Source organism: Saccoglossus kowalevskii, chromosome 3, assembly GCF_978046115.1.
Source record: "Saccoglossus kowalevskii chromosome 3, keSacKowa6.1, whole genome shotgun sequence".
Classification (NCBI taxonomy): domain Eukaryota; kingdom Metazoa; phylum Hemichordata; class Enteropneusta; family Harrimaniidae; genus Saccoglossus; species Saccoglossus kowalevskii.
This window is the reverse complement of record NC_140643.1, coordinates 16,216,870-16,230,827: the sequence shown is the minus strand read 5'-3', so window position 1 is coordinate 16,230,827 and position 13,958 is coordinate 16,216,870. Positions and strand designations below refer to the sequence as shown.

General features: G+C 37.5%; 1 protein-coding gene across 1 annotated transcript in view; it reads right to left on the bottom strand.

Annotated features, from left to right (window-relative positions):
- LOC102806785 (rhodopsin, GQ-coupled-like) overlaps positions 1-11,848 on the bottom strand; it is a 52,694-nt gene extending 40,846 nt beyond the window's left edge. Inside the window, exon 1 of the mRNA XM_085496502.1 lies at positions 11,663-11,848. The gene's annotated coding sequence lies outside the window, so the exon portion shown is untranslated. The remainder of the gene's footprint in view (positions 1-11,662) is intronic.
- Positions 11,849-13,958: the final 2,110 nt, after the last annotated feature.

The window sequence follows — 13,958 nt, the reverse complement described above, 5'->3', positions numbered from 1 at the left end:
TACCGCATGTTGAGTGTGTTAGTAACAATCAAAGCAAAACGAGTTACTCAGTTTTAAGATCCCTGACAGAGCGGCTTACAGGTTTGTTGTAAACGCTTCTCATTTCCGGGATTTTGAAACAGCGCAGACATAATAGGAAAACATCTCAGTTGGCAGTCTGGGCGGAAATGATTTGAAAATCTTGCATGTTTTAATTAGTGAATGCAGGGACTGTTGATGGGTGAGTATATGATGGGAATTAGACGGTAATGTGTTTTCAATGCACATGTAGGTGTGATGTTAAACTAGAAAGTATGCATGACTTGTACGTGGGCAATAGTACTTTTTTTTAACCATTGTCATCATCGATTTCCCACACATGTTTCACTCTCGCAACAGTACGTATTATCGATTACCCCGCATCCGAATATGAAGCTAAGAATTAAACTTCGATAAACCAGGTTGTTTTTCTTTTAGATCAGATCAGAAATGAAAAAAAAAAGAAAGAAAAGTCAGTCATTTCTTGTAACATATTTGAAGATAAGATGGCATTCTGTATGCACATGAGGTCTCATGCACTGCTCTCTAGAATCTTCCTCAATACAAAGAATAGAAACAAATGTAAAGCTTTGTCCGTAAGATAAATGGATGTAAGATACCTAAACTAAAGGAGTACTATCGAGGTCATTCGCATCATTTCATGGTGATAGTGCATGTGAATTATCGAACGAGCAAAAAGAACGATCTGTGTGTGACGCGTGAGTTTAAGCAATTAAGACACCACTTTGCACTTGATTGACAGACAATATAAACAACCATGAGAGCGGGTGAGATTCTGTGTAATTCCAGAAGTGGAGTGAAAGAGTTATCGAGAGTCTGTGGATAAAGAAACACTCTCTAAATGGCATGAGAAAAAAAGCATATTGTAAAGATGAAAGAATCTTGAACACAGGAGAAAATAACTAAGGGAGCGAGAAAACGGAAAAAAAGATAGAGGTAGAAACGGACAATCACGGATGATTCAAGTTGAAAAACACGTGCTTCTAAAAAAGGAAACCCGTATAATATAAATTCTATGAATTCCTTGAGTTGAGTTCTAAACGAAATCATGAAAGAGTACTTTTAGTTAAATCCTAATTACGTTTTATTTACCCGTCTTTACACGACAGCGCATTTAATCAAGATGGAGCCAAATTCAACAAAATTCAACGTAAATACTCGAGATTTTATAACGAGTATTGTGAATTTGGTGCGAATAAGCCGCTTGATATTCACCAATAGAGGGTCATGTTTAATTCAGAAAATGCGTTACATCATTCATATGATTAAAATGATCCGTTTACGAGTTTTTTTGTGCCAATATAGACGGAAGGGACTACGGCATGTTAGATTAAAAGATTAAAACGAGAACCCACAGTAATGTCGCTGATAGGTGGCTCTAAATCAATGTTTAATAACTTGTGTATGTATTTTATATGCTCGCAACCTGTGAATCATTGTACATTTAAACCACATGCTTCGCGTATTATATTGTTGAAAATACTTTATTTTAGCTAGAATTAATTTGTGCTGAAAAGACTTTTTGGGGGTTTTGTATGGAATTTATTTTTACTGATTTTTGACTGTGGCTGTGTGCTAATGACTTTGTCGCTATGGTAATCTCTCTTTTTTATCTCTCGCAAGACAACTACTCAAGAATGTATAATTTAAATTATTTCATTTCCGGGCAGCATAATTCCAAATTTCCGTAAGCGAAGCGTGTGGAATATACGATGTGAAGAAAAGACAAGTACGGGACAATTTTTACTACTGTTAAATACTTTATTTTAGCTGGAATTAATTTTCGCTGAAAAGACTTTTGGGGTTTTTGTATGGGGTTTATTTTCACTGATTCTTGGTGAATTGCATATAAAATATAGGGGAAAATATATATTCGTTGGATTTTATTTTCTTTGAATCATTTCTTCAGCAAAAATAGCAAAAAATAATTGCAAGCGAAAATATATTATATTTTATTATTAATTGCTATCTTCCACGGCCCCGTTTATTAACACAGATTCTGTAAAACCATCATTTTTGAAGATGTACATCAATGATGCAAAGCCACCATGTTAACAATATCATCACCAGAATACCAAGAAGTCCGAGGTTATCTGGTGAATAACATGAATTACTCCATAGTTCAATAAATAGGCACGAACTCTACTATCTACTCTGTTGTAAAAGCCCAGTCTATCTATGTATATACGACTCCCCTGCATAAATACACAGTATGGGGGTCACTGAATTGAACGCGTAAACTGAGTCTCGAAACGAAAACGCCAGTGTCCCGATCAAAACCATGATTTACATAAAAGTCAAATATCAGAACTGACATTTCAATTCCTTTTTCAGGCGACATTACACGCGGGTCTATAGAGTCTCATTCAATTGAACATACGTGCGAGTTTACAACAATAACCATTGGCGTTTTTCATCTGCGCACGCTGATATAGTTCATGTGAAATGAAGTCTAAGTTAAAGTAAGACGTGAATTAACAGATGCAGACCGCGAAATTGAATATAACAAAATTGTCACGTAATTGTGGTCTTGGGTCGACTAAACATATTGTCAATGGTAGTATGAAATGTTTCGGAGAAACAAATGAAATCACGTCACTGAACCGTTGAACCGTTTATTACAACAGTTCAATGATAATTTGCATGCCATCTTTATATATTTATATATATAAAAACACACGTATGAATAGTTGCCATGGCGACGTGTGCGTATGTTGACATTATTGGCTTATATCTATTTTAAATGACACTTTTGAGTATGCGTTGCTAGAAATATACACGTTATCAAGACTTTAATACACAACGACGAACCGTGGGAATAACAAATAATCCTGATCCTGATTGGATAAGACAAGTTTGACATAGTAAATGATGAACTCATTACTTGGATGTTTCACCCCATTTCTCAACTCGAGATTGAAAATCAATGATTAAACATAGTGTTGAGAATCATTCAAGTTAATTTGTTTGATCTTCGTGATCTTCGGTTTAGTTTACCAATTCCAGGACGAATGCCGCCTGCATTGTTCCTGATTTCCCATCCCCCGGAAACTGTTAAGACAAAATGATCTCGTAAAAAAAGAAAAAAAGAACTTACATAAGCATGTTCATGAGTTTACCTTGTGTCAAATGAAATGAACAAGCAAGAATGAGCAAGCATCGGGAGGAACATTTTCCCTAACACATTTGATTACAATTTTGATGTAACATATGTATCGACGGGTAGTGATCTTTAGATAAACGGAGGGACAGTAACAACTAGTGTTTTAAAGACTACACTAATACTCCTCACTCGTCCTATCGAGTTGTTTGATTAGCCAATTGATATCTCGTGATCTAAATCGTTATCACTGTAGTTTTTCATGATACTTTATGATCAATCGTCAGTAATATAAAAAAAAGAGATATTGTGTGCAGAAATTATTCGTGACATTCCAGGAAAATTGTCAGTCCCTGACAGCAATTTTATTAAACCTTCGGAGCAAGATTATTCGTGTTATTTATACGTTGCTTGACATGAAAGTTAATAATATCAATTTATTCCAAGTTCCCAAAACAAAATAATTATCAAATGTTAATTTTGGACACCATGAACCCGGGTGGTAGAGATCAACTAAGCCCACTCGCTGTATCGTTAATTGGCATGGTGTCATGAATTGACATGATACTTTATATATTTAGAGAATTGGAAACTACTTCGTCATATAGCATATCTGTTCACTGGTACACATCATCGCATCGGGTCCTGCTTGATATCCGAATTACTCCACAAGAATTATGTGCGAACACTCCCAGAATCGATGCATTGACTCGAAGTTGAAATTGACACAATTCATTCACTTGGCCATTTCACTGATCAATGGAAATCTAATATAAGTAAGTAGTGTTTAACCATGAATGCAGTCGACTCAATCAAATCCAAGATGATAAGGAATAACTTCTGAAACTATGCTGTCCAGATTCCTATTCACCTTTTTGTGCAATGTATACACCCAGATCAAAAGAGTAAACCGGAAAATGTATCCCCTCCCCCATGATAACGGTGAAATAAAGTTCACAACTACGCATTTTATTAAATTTATAAAGGAAAAAACTAGAGATGAAAGTATTCTCTAGTGTCTTCATTAAAGCGAGTTTATGGAAATGTTCCATTGTGACCTCACCTAAAAACACAGTTATAGCTATATCTGGTGACCGACCAGTAAATTACATGCAATTGTCTTGCAAGGTGGTCCAATAAATTATGAATTAACGAACTAAAACAATTGTATATGCACTAATCTCTCTCGAATAGCGCCAGCACAACAAAGCATACACGATTTTTGAGTCTGATATATGGTGAATCTATCCCTGTAATCTTTATCCTGAACATACGGACATGCAATTTATATACGCGGTGTCTAGAACAGAGCATATTCTAACGTTTTATTGTGTCTGTATTTTTACTTCTCGCGTCGTAGCATAAGCAGCGCATCGCGGCACCGAACTCGTCCTCCCATAACAGATAATGTGATTGGATTTTTTTTATTTTCAATCTAATAAACGAGAACCTCATGATCTTATCAAATCAATTAGACAACTAGTAAAGGAATCATTCGATATTCATCTCATAAAACTACAACTCCTACAATAGTGTGTATTATTATATAGAAATAATGAAAGAAACCGCCATAGAAAGAGAATCGTTTCCATTTATTTTCAGAATGCGCTTAAAAAAAATTACCAGACCATAAAAACATCACTGCTACATAAAGATTTACTAGTCTAAACCAACCACTGCCACTTACGGAATGTTGATAAATAATGTTGATAGATGGTTGTGTTAGATACTCGAGTACTGGTAGGTCGCCTTGATTAATACCTCGTCAAATGCAAGTCGCCTGTATTATGCAGGGCAGCCAATACTAAAATGCTATGCATGATAATGTGTTGGATTTTAGAATTTTTTTTTTCAAACAGCTAAAAGTCTTTTTGATTTACAGGAATCGAGAGATGGCCAGTTTTAATTGGATTAAACGCTACTAGAAGTGGTTAGGAGTGGGGCGCAAAACAGATTAAACACAGAAACGAATGCGCAGACGTTGAATACGTTTCAACCTCAACTGCGTAGTCCCATTGCGGTTTTTGTGTGCTTTTTTGATTAGAATCCTGAACAAGTCTGAACAACATAGCTAAAATGTTATTTCACCGTGACCGCCACATTAAAAAAGTTGATGTTTATTTATTTTTGTTCATGAATCACGCACCACCGCCCTCTATCGACAAAGCGATTTCGTGACGTCAAAATGACGCCAATAAGCAACTCTGTTTGGTTATGTAGTCGTTGGTAATTTAGAATACAGCAAAACTATAACAGTATTTTGTTATTGACGCCCACAGACAATATCGACAATGTGAACGGCGTTCCTTTCATCGATTTAAAAGGCGTGAGGTGACTGCTGGGAAAGGCGTATACACGCCCAATTTGAGCATGATTCGACATGGTTTGTTTCAGCACGTGACAAAGGTACGGTAGGTTCAATGTCGTCTATAGAGAAGGAAGAATAACCAGGGTTTATTTCCACCCAAGGTTTAAGAAATTGTGGTTTAGAGATGGCCGTAAATAGAAAAAAATTGTGAATTTAAAATATGAGGTTTGTTACATTCTCCTAATTTCCGTCGATTTCTGATTTAAAAAAAGTTGTTTCCGCAACTTCCACCCACCCAATATATGCGAACCAAGTTGAGACAATACCTCGATAGAAAAAAACCAACATACTAGTAAAAATGAAATCTATCTATGTATTATCACACCACATTAAAAGTTTGAATGGCACTAATACCAAGTAAGTTATGCATTCCACTGACCGCACTGCATGGCGACACTTTAAAATTTTAAAAAAAATGTTGTTCAAATATACAGAATTTGACACTCTTTACTATTTGTTGTTGTCAATGAAGGAATGAATGAGAGAGAGATCTGACATTCCCGCCGGTACTGTAAACGTGTATGACGTCATTGTTTGCACCGAATACTTTTTCTAAGATGACTCAATATCGTGCTGTTTCAACTCTGGATAAAGCAGCGAGTGTTATGTATGATACCAATGAAAAACTGAATTTTATGAAAAAAAAAAAGAGAAAAAAAAATCTCTCAGTATATTATATCCATCGTCTATAATTTGACACCTCGCTTGACGGCGCGTTGATACTCGTGCTGCAACCGAGTAGTCATGGGAAATACAGCTTTCATGCATTGTGCACCACTGAAGTAAGAGTATAAAGGCGTAATATATGTACAAGATGCATGCTGGGTACGATAATCTTAGGGACGTGATATCAAGTAACTGCATTGTTAGTAATCACGTTAACATCTCTTTGTGTGTAAAGACTAGGGACGAACCACCTAACTCTCCCGATAATAATAAAAAAATACAGAATAAATATTCTGCTATTTAGAACGCCCGTAATTAATGTATTTTGAATGAGTATTTGTATGGGAATATTTATCTCTCTGTACTTACACACAGACAGGTTAAAATGTATGCACCCGATGTAAAAACCAACAGTACAGTACACAGTCCCGCCAAATTGATGAAATTAACATACATTAAATGATTTTAATTTTAATTTAATTATATCATCAATGTAATTATAAATTATTTTTATTAAAACAAGTATATTATTTTCTGCATTGAAAATTGTTATGAAATGATCATTGATATCGACGTGCTTTATTACGTATTGCACATGCGTTAAGTGGATGACACTCCTCACTGGCGTCTCGATGAGAAGACACATCTATGGCGATATGTAAAGTAGGGCGAATTGTTTTTTTTTCGGAATCATTGTGAAATAGAACTGCACCTTGCAATGAACACCATTTTAACTTCTACGCGCTAGGGGTGTTTAAAAGCCGTCTAACATAGTCACAAAACACACCATGGCGTGTTTTGCTGACTACATAATGGCTCATTTAGACGGAGACATATCTCCGGAATTTAAAATACACAATAAATACACAAAAAAAGATAACTCGGCAAATATTCTAACTGAATAGTAAGTAGTGTAGTTAAATATGAACTCTAGTGCGACCTGAAAATAGACATTATCGTAAGCTGTTGGTGCGTGAATGTTAGCAAGGCTCGTGGAAATAATTATATTATTATTGTATAAATTTGTAGAAATTAACGATGCAACAGCTTGTAGTTATTCATACATGGCGATTACGGCTCAAGGGTGAATTACTACTCATTTGTTATGGGTTATAAACTGCAAATGAAAAAAAAATATCTCCATAACTGTCGCCACAAACAAAACATATCTTAATCTATAATACAATATGACAGTGCGTGCGTGAAAGTTAAAACGATGTCATAGGTGTTACTATTACTTCAAAAATATCTCTCCATATTGAACTCCGAACGCCTGCAATACAATAACATCGACGAGTCTCGCTTAGCTCACGTATCGCCACCTAAATAGGCGATACACAACACTAGCTGAAAGTGTCATTTGTCGCGACGTCACATCGTGTCATATGTGTGTGCCCCAAATCGAAAATTGACTTTAACTTTAACTTCAGTCATCCTATGGTTCCATAATATATACTGTAATCAGCACTGTATTAGTATGAGAAGTTCAGAAATGTTATTTAAAAATGTTAAATTAGTAATGGTGGTCACCATGCACAATGAAATGCGCGATCTACACTATCGGCGAAGTTAACGCGTAGCCGAACTATTTGTCAAACGTCAACGTGAACGTGAATTCTGAACCTTTATAATACCTTGTGCGCTGCGTGACGACTGCAACACGCCACGTGACTAATGAGGCGCGCTGCGTGACGACTGTGACACACGGTGCGACTCTGCACACAGCAAGACGAATGAGGCGCGCGGTGTGACGAATGCAACACGCCACGTGACAAATGAGGCGCGCTGCGTGACGACTGTGACACACGGTGCGACGACTGTGCACACATCAAGACGAATGAGGCGCGCGGTGTGACGAATGCAGAGCTTTTTAAAAATTTAAAAAAACAGTTTAATAACTAAATAATAATTTTTATTTACCCACTATGCGCCTCAACACTATGTTTTTACTAGACTTTTAAATCTACTCAAGATGCGTGTAGTACTTATGTCGTTTCCATAGCTATTCCTAAAAAAATAATGTGTGAAACGTTTCACGTCAAATGAAAAGTAAACTGACAAGTGACCTTACTGTTCATAAATACTAGCACTACTTCTTTTTTGTTTATTAAACACAAATACCGCAGGTACTCAACAAGTATTGCCGGGATAGAAGCTTTTCTCGTGTTCAAACTTCGTGTAAATAAACAATGTACTTGTATTTGTCACGTGCTGTATACGTCACGTACGTAACGCATTACAGCGGGGGAGTCGTCACCTGCGCATGCGCCAGATGGCCATAGCCTGTCATTGATTACAAACAAGAGTCTACCCATGAGCCTTTGAGTTTTTAGCGCGTGTTGTGATCGTCGCTTGGGACTCAATTCCCGCGCGTGCGCGATACTGAGATTCATTCATGCTCCCCGCGTTGCAGCAACTGTAAATACTCCTACGCCTTTGCTACACGGGGAAAATGTGCTATGCATTATCCATTAAGAAAAGCGCGTACTAATTCACCAGACTTTCGTTGGATTAAATCGAAGTACTCTATTAAAATACACACAGCGAAATAAATTGTTAAGTAAAGTTATTTTGTATGAAAGATGGCATTTCTGTGTTATTCAATTCAATTTCCGAGAGCTTTATGAAGTCAAAAATAATATGCAACAAAAACACAGGTCACACAGACGACTGGGGGACGACATGCTCCACAGCTGTCATACAATCTAATGATCACATGATCCGCTTATATAAGGACAAATTGTGATGACAATATCGTGCAATTATAACTTTCTTTTCAGACAATCAGTGACAGCAGCTGTATCTTGTATACTGTACTGCGTTCCTATGCCAGGGCTGACTTGAATTATTCTAATTGACATTCACAACATTTAATATCACGTGATATTATTCTCAAATACGTCATCAAACGCACCGCTTTGTTAATCCTCCTTCGCAGCTGGTCGTGTTAAAAGCAACAAAATAGTTCCCGTTTGGTGCAGATATGGGTATATGTGTGTGTGTATGTGAAAGGGCCAGTGACCGCGCACACCGCAAACCAACCCCGAACGAGGATGCGGTTATTTGACGTAATCAGACTAAATATCACGCCACTGGAAACCCACAGATACATTATATGAAAGTGACATATTTTTAGGGTTCATCAATGACAGCGAGGGTGTTTAGTAATTGTATTATTATTAGCATTTCGTTCGCAGTTATCATGACGATTTTATAGTTCTTAATTTATTACTCACCAAATAAGTATCTCGCGAACGATGTTAATTGTGACGAAATACACACGAGGGTGTCGTCATTCTTAATCTAAGGAGTCGTTAATGCTGCCACTAGAGCGGACACGAGTTATCTGTTACAGACCGAAAGTTGTCGCGAGCGCAACGTGTTCATATATTTAAAAATACAATATGTCCGAATTTGAACATTTCATTGACTTTTTTTTGTTGCGCAGTGGAATAGTTTTATGTAGATGCACTTGGGAATTGAGGTGCAGTGTATTCGTGACTGTTAAATTACGTTGACTCCACAGATCCACTGAAACACGCGCGTGCGAGTATGAATTGCTTTTTTAGCAGTACCAAAATAATGCCTCGTCGCTCAACATGCAGGCCACGCCACTGGCAACAAAGAAACCCGCCGTAGTTTTAAGGAAACCCGTAAAACAACGTATTATCTGTACTGTCGAATACAGTATGCATTTATAGCGCTTTCGCGAACGCTGCATTTGATGTACTGAATAAGGTTATCCACTAATCGCATTGCTGGCTGCAATGGAATGGATACCTACACATAAAATAGATAACGAAGAAGGCGCCACGGCGGTATTTATTGCAACGACTCCTCCGTATGGCGCGAAACCTAGAGGACATTGCATCCACTGTCAGTGACATGTTGGCATGGACATCACGTTGGGATCATAGTGGGGGACAGATATAATGACGTAAAGAATGACAGTATTAACGACTGACGTAGTAATATACACGATTCAACGCATAAGTGATCTTCCGTGAAATGTTGTTGAAAGGAGACATTGACTAGCCCCTTGGGGGAAAAACGTTCTATCACTGTTCAAGATGGGTGGCATAAACGACAGATTGTGGTGTCAAAAATTCGACTGGACAAATTCACGAGACCATAACTTCACCCACACTTGTCGGCACATCCCAATATTATAACGTGCTTATTAGATCACCCCGAGCGTATTCCTGGGTTTATTGCCTTGACCATGACTAGCCGGGATAAAAATAACTCACAAAATGGTACCTCGTGAACCAGAAAATCATGCTACTGTGCATTTTGTTTTCACATGGTTTCATTATTTCGTCTCACTTCATTTTAATCCACTGTGACCTTTTCCAGGGAGTACTGTACATTTCAATCCCTGAAATAGAACACGTGTTGATTGGAGGCCTAATAGATTGTATTATTCAACGACAGTCGCACATTAGGCGAACTGACAAGCTCTGTGTATTTCATTATAGTGAGGATTTCATTCAAAGTCCCCACAGGCACTCTGCAAGACAGAACGATGCCAAACAAAATTCAAATTAGCATTTGATAAAAAACAGGAAGAACTTTAGAAATAGTTTGTTTTTGTGTGTGTGGGCAATTCTCTATCATAAATATGTTGTTCCGCAAAATTCAGGAAGTAATAATGATTTGTCGGCGTTAAAGAATCAAAGCATCTGCCTAAAGTTTTTCTTTCATAAGCAAATTATGATTTCCTTGAACGATTCTAGGCCCATGTGGCAATATTTTCACTCTAGCCACACAAGGAGTGGCAATCTCGCGAGTTTCGCAATTAAAATCAACGTTTAGTTTAGAGCATTGCACTTTGTAGCAGAACTTCGACATCAACAATTTCAACATCAACAACAACAACAACAACAACATCATTTATTTAGTAGCAACAACAATGTAATGTCTGAAGTCATGGTAAAGGTCAATGCCACTCAAGTCGTTTGTAAATAGCCAAACAGACACAAATAAGCACGTTAAACACATAGACACTTTCGTGAGTGACAACATTCACGCGCTGAATGGGGTTGACTGGGTCGACCTGACAGATCTCTGGTAGACACAAAAAAAAGGGCTGGCCCAGTTACGTTGTCGTACGTGAAACCTAGCATGTCTGGTTCTATTCATCGTGGCAGCGGCTGACCCTATTATGCTTAAAAAAACATACAACTCATTTTTCTATAATGGCACACCTTTGAAGTAATGTATTACGGAACTAAACAAGCCGTACTTGGCGGAATGGGGCTCATGCATAACCATTGAATACAGTCTCACTGATCAGTGAGTACGCAGGTTGGTATCCACCCCCACTCTCGAAGCTAATTGGCAATCCAGCCATAAACTCACACATTTTTACGGTTGTTCTAGTTGTTGGGTGATACAGGAGACGGATATAAAAAATCGTGGTAGTTGATTTGTGGAGTTAGTTATAAACGTGTAATACAATAACATCAAAACAGAAGATGCTTACTCACCACACGTTTACTCGCAATCAAAACTGAGCCGGAACAGATCCAACCTGAAAAACAGCGATACGAGGCAGCCGGTTGCTGGAATAGTTGAACTTACTTTGGGCACTTTTCTCGGGCAATCTGTAGTTGAATCGAACTTGCAAAACATTGATGGTTAGGAAACAGCAAAATGTTCTTGCGTAGTCGCCGCCACTGCCTTCCGATATTGTTCAAACTAAGCACGCATGCGCATTACTTCTGCTTTTTCGGTTTGAAAGAAGCGTATGAAAACAGTCCACCCACGACCTAACCGACTGACCACAGTCGATCGTGATCTAGCGGCGATGGAATTACGAAAATCGTGGGTGACAGAACGACGCGGACAGTGTACCATTTATAGCGATAAATGGCTTGTTCCTGAACTGAAATAAATTTGATGGACATGTGCGACGAGAATCGCTGCAAAACTGTAACAGCCAATTGACAGGGGAGACATCAATTTAATTCCGTCATTATAAGTAACTCATAGCGACCAAGCCAAGCGAGAGAACCGCCAAATTATAATTCGTGGTTCAGTGAGTACAAGAAAACGTACAATCAAGATGACTTCAGGAGTTTAGCCATAAAGCAGCTCTCATGTTACTTTTGTTGGTTGTTGATAAAAAATATAAATTACAATATAAATCGACCGACCAAACCCGTATATATATATAGTTATAGTATTGGTTTAATTGCATAAATACTAAAAATAACGTTATTTATTGTATAATAATTCAAAATAAGACCAGTTTAACAGTCCATGCGCCGAATGAGAACGCTGCACGTGCGGTTAAGGTAGTTCGCTACTATTAAAACATTATCACATAAAACATGCTATATCAAAAAAAAATTACAAAAACAAATTATAATTTTTGTACTCCTCACAACAGGCGAATGAATCTACCCTCTAAACTGAAGCCCTGTGCTATTTACATATCGAATGTAAGAGAAGTATTGAGACATTGGCTGTAAATGACATTAGATAAACATAAGATCCCTGATAAATGACTAAAAAATAAAATGTATAAATCAAAATATAAAGCATCATTGCACTAGTTACTTGCATGAATAGCTGAGTGTCCTACATACGAATTGTTTGCCACGGCTGTGCCTAGATCAATTCAGCAATGTACTATGTATATGACTATGCATGCGAATGACCTTACTAGGACTATGATGACAGCACACCATATTGACGAACATAAAATCAATAATGTGTTGTATTAATTTAAAATGACTATTTGGTTTAGACAGTTAAGTAGTCTGGAATTGATATACCATAGACGCCACGCTGGTCGATACCAAAAGTTGAGAGCGTTACCCGTGGCGCGCTATAATGACGGCCTGCGACGTATTGAAACAAAACTGTTCATGACGCGTCGATATCACTGACAACACAGTGAGTGTTCGCATCAATTATTTCTCGTTTCTCGTTGTGAGGGAAAATCAGCTAAATACTCACGTCTAGTATTTTGTATAATAATATATTGTTGGTGACACGTGATCAGCATGCGAGGGGGATGGACAGCAAGCAAAACAGAAAATGGTTATAGCTACCGACGATTCAATAGAATAAATCACTTCCCGGGAGAAATATAATTAATGATACGAGCATGCGTCTTTATTAAGTAACAATGGCTAATGATTAATCACCTTAATCATCCCACACACTTTCTGAGGCGCCATCCACACTCAATGTTTGTCGCGTTTCATACTCATCAACCTGTTTTCACTAAAAAAAAGCCTGAAGTTTCACAGGATACAGAGTACACCTAATATTACGTCAGGTCACAAGGGTGAACTAATCCACACAGGGAACCAACGCATCTGTTTTAAATTATATCGACTCGATTTAGCTTGAGATATGGCGATTCGACAACTTCCAGTATGGATTCGATACTTAGTACAACAATGTGACTCACTGCGATTGTATGCCATAGTGTTTATTATACTTAAATAATACATAGAAACGCAGGCGTAATGTTAAGTCGTTCGCACTGGACAGTTAGTCCCAAAACTACCGATCGTATTACTACGCACGGCGGCTCTGGCAGTATGTATAATTTTCTAAAAATAAACGTACTTCACGACGGAGTAAAAGTTTTATATATATGTGTGTACAGACGCATTGGACCAGACAAGTCGTTTATTAATATTTAATATTCCCATGTTCAGTAAATTATTTTGTCAGATATTAAACCACTGACCATCATCTCGATTCTGATATATCAATGTCAAGAATAACTCGACTATATTATATTTTAAATGAATTTAATGAAAA